The sequence below is a fragment of the Peromyscus leucopus genome, chromosome X (genome assembly GCF_004664715.2).
Source record: "Peromyscus leucopus breed LL Stock chromosome X, UCI_PerLeu_2.1, whole genome shotgun sequence".
Lineage (NCBI taxonomy): Eukaryota > Metazoa > Chordata > Mammalia > Rodentia > Cricetidae > Peromyscus > Peromyscus leucopus.
This window is the reverse complement of record NC_051083.1, coordinates 99,203,551-99,215,241: the sequence shown is the minus strand read 5'-3', so window position 1 is coordinate 99,215,241 and position 11,691 is coordinate 99,203,551.

Below are 11,691 nucleotides of genomic sequence, written 5' to 3'. Positions count from 1 at the left end.
CCTGTAACCTATCCCTTTACTTGTTGTAAGTAAAACCCCCAAATAAATCTCCCTTTTAACTTCGTGGAGTTTCCTTAATCCTTCCACCAAGAGTGGAGAGCAAAAACCAGAGAGATGCATAATTGGTCAAAATACTCAAATAAGAGATTAAGTGCTCATCCCTAAACAGCACATGTACATTAGCTGTTCCCTGCTCTTCAGTCTCTGACCATTTTGGAAGAGGAGGCAGAAAGAATTTAAGAGATAATTGATGAGGGAGAGTGACATGAACTCTTCTCTTCTGCACATGATATAATTTCACATTTATGAACTCAATAACTGTGATTACCTGTACACAGGCTATACAAGATTAAGTCAGTCAAAATCCTGGCAGAAATGGGGCAGATGATCTCAAGGCACCATTCCATGTGGATAACTATTAGCAGTGCATAGTTTCTGAGGGAGAGAGAATCAGTCTTTAATGAGGATGTGACTGATAGATTTCTTATGTTCCAGTGGATGGCTCCACATCCACCCACATATGGGTATCATTTACTGAATTTAGGGGCTATCAAAAAACAAAACAAAAGAAAAAACGGATGATAGGAAGTTGAGAGCTATGTGGTATGGTACATATGATTGGGGAATGTATCATAGATGTGATCATATTTCACTGTACACACATATGAAGTTCTTAAAGCAAAACAGAAAAGAGTTTCAGAGCAAATAAATCATAAAACCAATGATACAAAAATGCTAAAATGGTAGTAACACACAGCCAATCCTGTGCTATTTGTCGATTGGTTTATCAATTTTATTAGTTTTGATTGAACTGAGATTGGAATTTAATATCTAAAGAGCTTTGACAGAAAACATGGAGTCATTTTCTGTGGTGAAATGTAGAATACAAAACTTAGTAATATTGAATATAACACTAGAGCAAGGAGGTGCCTACACACCAGCATGCATAAATCTGAGTCTCTGCATACAGATCACATTCTCAGCAGAAGAATGATAGCTGGCATAGCATGCTATTTCAATGAGTTGTTGGGGCTCATCAAACAAATTTTCACTTACTAGTAAGTATTCAGTCATTATCTTTTGCCTCCAAACGTTTTTCTTCAAAAATATTCTTAACATTGTCTTAACATTATGATTTCCCTTCTGATTGTCATCATAATTTTAACAGGAAGAGTCCTAAGTACATAAGAGTATCAATGTGGAATCCAACACTGATATCTTCATCTGGACATGAAGTCCATAGTAAGGTTCTTTCTCTAGATTTTCCAATTATTGAATGTTGCTGGAGGGCTTCTCTCCAGGTTCTAACAAGCCCCACAGTCCCACAATCCACATATAAAATAATCACTCAGACTTATATTACTTATAAACTGTATGGCTGTGGCAGGCTTCTTGCTAACTGTTCTTTTATCTTAAATTAGCCCATTTTTATAAATCTATACCTTGCCACGTGGCTGGTGGCTTACCAGCGTCTTTACATGCTGCTTGTCCTGGCAGTGGCTGCAGTGTCTCTCTGTCCTTCTTCCTGTTTCCCCAATTCTCCTCTCTCCTTGTCCTGCCTATACTTCCTGTCTGGTCACTGGCCATCAGTGTTTTATTTATATAGAGTGATATCCACAGTAATTGAATTGTACTTTTTCTCTTTAGTGGTGGCATTTCTTTTTTCTTTGAACTTGATCGATATTGGTAAATTCTGCATCTAATCCACATTATTCTCTCTGTTTCTGAATCTTAAATGAAACACACTATTATTTTTTATCCAAAGGGCCTGAGGAATCTTCAACTGTCGGAGCAAAGCATTTTTGTTCTGCTCTGTTTTGCAAAGGAATTCATTTTGAATGTCAGTGAGAGTCATTTTTAATCAAGAAAGATTATGAAGACTGACAAAATGACAATCTTACTACTTATGATAGCCCTTTATACTAATTAGCTTAGCTCCAAAAGCTCACAGTCTATTCCTTACCATCTCCCAAAGAAATACCTACTTGCAGGACCTCATCTTTCTTTCCCAAATTTTCTTCTTTTCCAACTTTCTTTATGATTTCTTTTCTTTTCATTGTTTAACCTGAAACCTGAACTATTATCTATAATTTGTGAGGGATATACTTATTCATTTCTGTGGTTAAAATATCTAATTTGATAATTTTGAATCAAAATATCCCCCACTGACTACGTATGCTACAGGGCTCTGCCCTTAGTAGCTTGTAATTATAACTGAACCAATCCTGGGCAATGAATCCAGAATTCAATAATCATATATACACACACACCACATTTAGTTCAGTCAGTTATAATAGCTAAAGCATTTGAATCCATGATTTAGAGTTCCATATAGGAAAATTGACTGGAGTAATCTAGATGATCTTATTAAGCTTATGTAGTATTTTATTTTTAATAAGGTGGCAACTAGAAAAGTGCATATACATTTTTAATTGTGGTGTCTTTCTTACCTGGAGGATGAGAATGAGAAATGTGTAATGCTTTGATTAAACATCACCATCAACATTTATACACTCAGCTATCTTCCTAAATGAGTTAAAAACACATTTGGGGGATGTGTAAATGAGATTCTCTATTTGAATGTAATTGTGTGAATGAATGGAGAAGGAAAAGTTAAGTCAGCTGTTATACTAGTTAATCCCCGCATTGCTGTGACAACATGCCAAGCACAAGAAACCTAACAGAGCAGAAGTATCATTTGGCCCACATTTTGAGAGGATACAGTCTGTTGTGGCAGGAAATGCATAGCTGTAGACTGGTCCACATCACAAAAGCAAATGGGTGGGGCTCCTCACATCCTTGCATCTCATCAGATTCAGAAACTAGAAAGGGAAATAGCAGTGTTTATATGTCTTTTTCATTCAGTCCAGATCCTCATCCATTGGTGTTGCCTACATTCAGCAAGATGTTCTTCCTGAATCATTATTGGAAATCTCTTCATAGACAGTGCCAAAGAGGTGTATCATTAATTTTATAGCAATTTCTTAATCCAATTTCAATTTAGACAATCCAAATTGGTTGTCAGAGCTGTGTTTGTTCTGAACTTACTTTAAATTAATACATGCACTTCGTTGTATATAGTATCAATTTCCGTTCTTTCCAATTGTTAAGTCTGCATACATCTGAGATATTAAGAATGGTATTATTTCTGCACCATTCCGCATGTTGATAGGGCACAATTTTATTTTGTTAGCGTGTATTCACTAAGTGCTTCAAGATATTTATAAAACTAAGTCATTCATTTTACTTAACATTTCAGTATTTAGCACATAGCATTAACATATTTGATTGATAAGACTTCCATAAAATTAGGAGATTAATTGTGCTGATTAATTTCTGTCAACTTGACATAAACCCAGAGTCACGTGGGAAGAGAGAAATCTATTAGGTTGATTTATATGCATACATGTGTATCATTTTCTTGACTTTTGGTTGATATGGGAGAAACCAGTCCAGTGTATGAGGTGGCACTCTGGGAGAAAGTAGGCCTGGGCTGTAAAAGAAAGCAAGCTGAGCAAGCCAGTAGGCAGCTTTCTAACATAATTCCTGCCTCTTCTTTTGCTTGAGTTTTTGTCCCAACTTCCCTCGATGATAGTACATGATCAGAATTTATAAGCTAAATAAATCGTTTCCTCTTCAACTTGTTTTAAATTTTAAATTTATTTTATTTGATGTGTGTGAGTGCTGTGTGTGTGTGTGTGTGTGTGTGTGTGTGTGTGTGTGTGTGTTGATGTGCATTACATGTGTGCTGTGCCTGTGCAGGCCAGCATATGGCATTGTATCCCCTCCAACTAGAGTTAGAGATGGTTGTGAGCTACCATATGGGCATATGGGTGCTGGAAATCGAACCTGGGACCTTTGTTAGAGCAACCAATGTTTTTAACTACTGAGCCATCTCTCCAACCTTCCTCTCCAAATTACTTTTGGTCAATGTTTTATCACAGCAATAGTTAGCAAAATAAGACAGTATGATACAAAATGTCTCTATTCTTTGTAGCTCCAAAAGTGTACTCTTATCCTACTCACTCTGTTGATGCTTGGTTGTTGGACTGATCTTTAGTATGAAGAAATGCTTTGTTGTTTTTGCCTCTGTGTTTTATGGTACATCTCCTCTTTCTTATAGTGTCTAAGATATTTCAATTTTTCTATAATAGTTTCTTTTTATTAACTAGTCCCTTAGTCAGGGTTCTGTGTTCCATTCAGATTTCTGCATAGGCCTTTACCGAGTGTAGTGCTCAGTACTAAGTAGAAACTTAACATATGTTGAAGAAATGAATGATCAAAGAAATGACTATTAAAAGATAAAAGATTTATATTGCAATTTTTGCTTTTACTGTAGAGTACTTTTTTGGTTTAGTATTTCTGGTAAGGAGAAATATTGAATACTCCGAAAAACCTGAGGAATTCTTAGCTTCTGTATACAAAAGTCACCTAAACAAATCATAAAATCTATATTAATTTTCTTAGTCATAAATCATTTAAAGTGACCTTGAGGACATGCCTGCTGATATGATAGAATTGCTATTTCATGCTAATTTATTATTGATTCATAAAATTATGAACAACTCTAACACAAAAAGCCGACTGTTATATCAAATTCTAATGTGATAACTTAGAAAATGTAAATTATGGTACCAGGTACCACCTTAGTTCCAAAGTTTTGAAAATAGAAATTACGTTCCTCTGAGAATAGCTGGTTTATACAAAACAGTCTATTCATATCAATGGCTTGGCTGAATGAAAACAAAATTGAAAAACAAAAAACATTGATACCTTCTATTTAGAGAATTTCATCTGAACTTTTGAACTAATGATGAGTATTGGAGAAATTATTTTGGCCACTCCACGTAGTTAAAAGGATATTTATTTAATGGCGTAACTCACAAATTAAGTAATGGGTAGGTCGCAGGGTCTGGGGAAGGTGTAATGCAGTCCAGCGGTGTTCTCCGGAGCTCTACACAGTCAATCTGCACTGGTCAGCGTCCCGGCAACGAGAGAGCGCCCAGAGCGAGCGCTGGCCCATCCAGCTCTCGGGTCCCTCGGCGCCTCCCCTTGCCCCGCCTCGTAGGCGTGACAGTTGCCAGAGTCTCAATGGGGGTTGGAACTTCCAGATCCAAGCTGGAATGGCTACCCACTACAATGAGAAAAGTCTTGGTTTAAATTAGTGTAAATACCCAGCTTCTTGAGGTGGCAGGGCAGGAGTGACAGCATCTTTTAGAGTGGGCCACCTCTAGGGTGTCTAGGGGAGACCAGTTTGTAGCTGTACAGGACTGATGTTGGAAGCAAGCACTCAGATCCCTTACTCTTTTTTTTTTATTTACTTTTTTTTATTTTTTTAAATTACACTCATGATATTCATTAATTACACTCATGATATTAATCACATTTGTGGTGTTCATAGATTACATTAGCAGTATTCATTCAATTATATATGAAATATTATATATATAATAAAATATATTATAGATATTAATTTTAAATGCCGAATGTCATTTATTTAATGAGGGAGGAGGTCTTAAATATAGGCTTACAGCACAATGGGAGGACCCCAGAGGGCAGAAGTTCGCTACAGATGTTTTACAATCTTGCATCTAAGCTGTTATTCATCTAAGCCCGTTATTCATGATACAAGGACAAGGAACTTCCCTTATGCATTCAGGAGGGTGAAACCTGGCAGGGAATTAGCATAGGGAGGATATCAAGGTCAAGGTCCGCAAGCAAGGCAACAGTTACCCAAAACAGGGGCCAGGGACCTAAAGGTCCCACTTTTATTAAAAAATGAGCTTCTGACTTAGGTTGAGTGTGACGTCAGCAGGTCACCTTACCCATCATGGAGACACCTGCCCAGGCCACAAAGGTGCTCTGTCTTAGGTTGGTGATCACCCCCCAGGAACTACCCGTCTCTGAATACTCATTATCATACAGGCTCAATCGTGTGTGAGCTGCAGAGTTAACTGCTGCCACTTTGAATAAGAACAAAGTGTGCATGATAGTGCCATAATTATGCTAGCTTCAATTGACTTTAAAAGTTAAAAGTCATGGTATGGGGAAAGGAAAAGGGAATAAGAGAAAATAGAGACAGTGCAAGAGAGCTGTAATCAAGCAAATTTGGGATTTATTTGCTTAAAAATGTAAGAGTTGTTTCATCTACAGATTTCATTTTCAGATCACCTTTCAGTACTTTAATTATACTAGTTATTATTGGGACAATCAATAAATTTAAGATCCACTGTCTCAAGTAATATTAAAAATTTTAAGAAACAGGTAGGTAGTGGTAGTGTATGCCTTTAATTCCACGCTCCAGAGGCAGAGGAAGGTGGATCTCTGTGAGTTTGAGGCCAGCCTGGTCTACAGAATGAATTCTAGGATAGCCAGGGCTACACAGAGGAACCCTGTCTTGAACCCCACTAAAAAAGGAAATAGATGTCAGGTAGTGTTAGATTAAATGATAAGTTCTGTTGATAACAATTTCTAATTATTTCTGCATTCCCATTGTCAGCAGTATGACTTTTGGGTTAAATTTTCTCCAGTGCATATCATAGATAATCAATTTAGAGAGATATATTTGTACCTTTCACATATCCAATGATGACAGACGAAGATGAAAGTGTAGACAATAGCTACTATACAAAAGGATTCTCCAAAGAAGGAATTAAACTTTAAAATGTTAGTTATAAGTTTGTTACAAAATCCTGGAGACATTCAGACAAAATGGCAGTAAATATGCAATCATTTTCTTCAATAACAATTAACACTGATACTATTTTGCACCCAAGTTATACATTGTCCATAAGTGGTAAAGTTCATTTTCAGATCACAAGTGCAGATGTTTCAGTACAATTGGAGCTTTGTTATTTTGAGAAATGGACACTGCTAAGATTTAAAACCATGAGTGCAAGCAAGTGTTGCTATCAATGTAGGCAGCCTTCTAAGCTTAATCTTATCAAGGGAACAGATGTGTCACTCAAGATTCAAGAAGATGAGAATGGAGCAACTATTAAAATGAGCTTTAGTTAATTAAATGTAGCATATCACAAGCCGTGTTGGAAACATCAAAGAAGCTATGAACACAGTTTAAGTAAAGAAGTGCCAAAGGGAAATATTTATTCATATGGCAGAAAGAGTTCTTAAGTATGCAAAGCTAGAGTGAAAATCCCTGGAACCATCATAGTCATGTTTGTGTACACACTGTGATGGATTTCAGAACATAAGCTGTGGAGTTACAAAAATCTTTTAGCGAGACTCAATCATGTAAAGGCTGTTTTTAGTTTATAAAAAGAGAATAAACATACTAATTACATAAGCTATATGAGAAATGAACAGGCAAACTGAGTGCAAAAAGGTCTATGAAATTGTGCATGCTGACATGGCTTCTTTAAAAATAGTGGTGCTACTAATACTTCTACCATTAATATTAGAACCATGCTGTGCGTGTAACTGTCTCCATATTTTTAACTAAACCCAATGTCAACAATCTTGTTTTCCTTTCACTGTGGCCTGTGTTGAATAATTTCTTGATTTGCCTCTTTGATTCTTATCATCCTGGCCTTTTGAGACAAGCTGAGTATATTTCTGGGTGTAAATCTCCTCTTCAATTTTTTTATTGCAATATTTTATTCCTGGAATAACATTGACCATAGCTCAATAAATGTACTCTTTGGTGTAAATAAAAGTGCTGTTTCTGTTTTCTGTGCTTAAATTCTTGTTAGTTTTATATAAATGGACTTTTAACTGCACTGGTTTATTTTCATATAATTTATTATTTACATACCTATCTCTTCTAGAAAATATTAGAAGTGCTCAAGTGACATTCCAGTAAGTTTAGTTTTAGAGATCCAGTTTCTATCTTAATCGTAATTCATCATCTCAGCAATAAATGCATATCTTTGGATCATGATGAGAACAGATGTTTACATAGGTATCAGCTCAAAGTAAATGAGGAGCTACACCATTGCAAACCAGGGAAGGCCTTTGGGAATCACCCTGCAAGAAAGCCTCACTTGAGAAAATAAAATCTCAAAATTAAAATGAGCTTAGTAGCACAGATAGTTTGTGACATCTCCATGCTATTTTAAAGAGTTATCATTAAAGGAAGAATTGATTGTATTCCCCTCATTACTTATAAATCTAGGAAGATGGGCTGCCTTTCTGTAACACTATCTGCCATAGATTGACCATACATCTTCATATAAACCACCTAGAAAAGAAAATATTTTTGAATGTTAGTTTGCATACATAAACCAAATAATTCTTAGTCCCAAATACCACTACTGCAGAAAAGAAGAGAAAAGTACAAACAAATAATTTCACATTCTTACGTTTTCAGCAGCTCTGAGGACTCCAGGTGCCTCAGACAGCACTTATATATTAATGAAATTACCAGAAATGAATTTGAGCCTCCTTTTTATTTTTTGACTTATCCCAGAATATTCTAGTCTCATTCTTATAATTTGTATATGCCTTAGCATCACATTGAATGATGGCTACTAATACTCTGATGCAAATTATACAATTTTAGAGATAGACATATGGGCATCTTTTCTTTCCATTTAAAGCAGAGATGTCAGTTTTAGAGTGTGACCTGGGTGAGAGGGCATTTTTCTTTCATTCAGCAGCTATTTATTAATAACTACTACATTCTAGGTCTTGAGCATCTTGAACCAGAACAAAATGATATTCCTGTATATGCTTTGAGCATAATAGAGCCTTGTTTGATGGATGAGTGAACTGCATGATGGATGTGACCTAAAAACTGCCTGGGAAAGAGAATTTGTGTTCTCAAACTGTGCTTCTCAATTAGACTTATGGATAACTCATTACTGTCATGCAATTTGATGAGCCATGTAATTGGTTAACTTGAAATTGGTGATGGTAAATTTTGTTGTTTGTGATCTAAAGATCAAAGGACTGTTTTTCTCTATTTGATTGAATCATTCCATCAAAAGAATTCAGAAGTGCCCTCCTTGCATTTAAAATAGCATAAAACCAACTTAAGAATTTGCTTCAAAGCAAATTTATGTCAGGTTTGATCAATTGACTAAAGCTATAGCATTAACAAGACTCGTATTATCTCAACATGCAATTTCTGAATTTTCTAATGCTTTCTCAACTATTTGGTTGGGATAGTAGGTGAGAGACGCTTTCAAACTTATTTTCAAAATAAGTATGTCATTATTTTTAATAAGTAAATTCTAAAACAGGAAGCGAAGTATAATATTATTTTATTATGTATTGAGTCTGACTCTACAGTGTAATGCCACTTTGTTCCCTCAACTAAATATATGCTTAATTTCCCCCGAAAATACGTGTTTTGCTTGAGTGATTACAGAATGTGCAACCCTGATTGTTTCCTACACAACTATACAGCTCTTGCTTTTGTTCAGAAAATTCTGAATATAATCATATCTCTTATGTGTTTACTCTTTTTCTGCAAACTAACCTGCGTTAAGAGACTATTTTAAAAACTCTTGCTCATTTATAGTATCTTATTTAACATTCAAGGCTCATGAAGTTTACTATTTACCATGTTGTGGGATTCAATATTGGTCCACAGAAGAAACAAAGTTATCTGACTCCCAGTATCTCTAAATTGCTGACTCTCTCTGGTGTAGCCCACCCAGGAACTTTGATTATCTGAGGGCATGAATATGACAAGAACAATAGCTACTCATGACTTTCCTAGTCCTAAGAGTTCACTTTTTTCTTAGTGCAAAAGCTCTGTGTGCACTGCTTAGCTGGACTCAGCTGGACATAGCAGGGGAGCAGGAAAGGAGAGAGAGTGAGACCTCAGGTTCCAGGCTAATCAGACCTTGATTACTCTTCTTCTTTTCCTTTTTTTCTTTTCTTATATTAACAGAGACATGTTGACAGACAATGACAAACTTATATTGCCTGGCTTTGTTGTAAATTTTCTTTCTTCCCAGTCTGATTAAGTCAGTGCAAAATTCATTTTCTTTAATGAATCTCAGCTTCTCCATCTGGCAAGTTAGAGGGCTAGCTGAGTTAAATAAGCTCAACAATTTATTCAAGAAACCTGCTGATTACTTATGATTTCAACTCTTTCCTTCCCTTTTATATTTTGCTGGATGTATCTCTAGTGTGTTTTCACCACAAGGCATTAGCATTAGTTTTCCATTTCCCTTAAGTGATCATTCTCCAGGCTTGCTTTCTTATTTTCTTCAGGTCTCTGCTTTCATACACAACTTCTAAAAAGCCAGTATAATTGTATTGATGCAAATATTCTGGGAAGAGATCATCAGGCTTCTATTCTTATGGCATTCTCTTTGTATCTTGCTCTTCTTCATGGAACATATCTGCTTCCTGAAAAGGTATTACATGATGTTGTCTGTTACTATTTACAACATCATAAAAATGTAATCTCTTTTAAGTGAAGATATTGCTTATTTTGTTTTCACAATCCCTCCAGCTCTTATTTCAGTGCCTGACACATAGGAAATGCTCAAAAGTACTTATTTCATGAGTAAATGAAATAGCATTTGGAGGCAGATCTGTTTGGCAGAGTTTGAAGTTCTAATTCTGCAGTGAACAATACTTACAAATTTCTCATCTGTTGTGGATCATCCCAACTCCCCAAAACAAATGCTATTTATTCTTCCTACTCAAACAGATTGTGTCTCTTTAAAGGTATTCAGAGTCTTATGACTGTAATTGATTGAAGGAAAAAGTGAGGGATTCTGAGGACAGGTAAAGATGTGAAACTTATGAAAAGCAGTTGATAGGAATTTAGTGTAAGGTATAAAGAAAGTTGAAATTCCAATTGAAAGGAGAACAATAGTATGGACCAGAAATACACTGTCAAGAGTGACAGTATGCTACATGAGTGTGGATACTCAAGGATTCAAATTGTTGTTTGGGGCTTCCTTTCATGGGGTTCAAAAGAAGGAGGATTTGGGTTGCTAAGTAGCATAGTGCATGCATTTTTCTGTTTTAATGCACATTCTTAGATTATGTAAGCGTTTTCTCACATCACATGTTTGTTCCCACAATGCATCTGATTAAAACCATATTGTAGACAAGCATAAGATGATAAACAGAGGATTATTTCTAAAGCTGCCATTTTATCAAATAGTTCACTTTAGTGTGCATATACCTAAAACTAGTTCAGGCTATATTAACATCCTTAACCTCTCACCCAGAATACTGAAGTGTGATTGAGTAGAGTATTTCTAAGCTTGATTGTCATTAAGGGGAGAATAAACTGACTCCATTGCTCAAAACATTAGAAAATAAAGGAGGGTGTGAATGGCAGCCAAGTGTATTATTAGAAGATGTGTACATACCCCATGTCAAGAGGATTTGGACTTTGTTATTCTCTATGCTTTGGTTGCCTCAACCATATATTCTCTTCCTAACCCTGGTTAAAATTCCTGGTACTCTCATAATTTTGATTGCTTATATTAACTTCCCTACATTTAAGAAACTTTTATACTTTATGCAGCAAGCAGGTTTTAGCAGAATCATGTGCTAGGCATTTATGGATGTCTATTAAACTAAAGAGACAGATATGTTCTGGGTGCTCATAGCACCTAATCAAAGTTATCACACAAATTTTGTTTCCTTTTAAAAAACTACACCCTTGGTCCAACTATTTCCTGTAGTTTTCCTTTCTGATGTGAAGAATAACACTATTTCCCAGGTGACTGATGTAGCCAGAGCACAGTTATTGTTCAG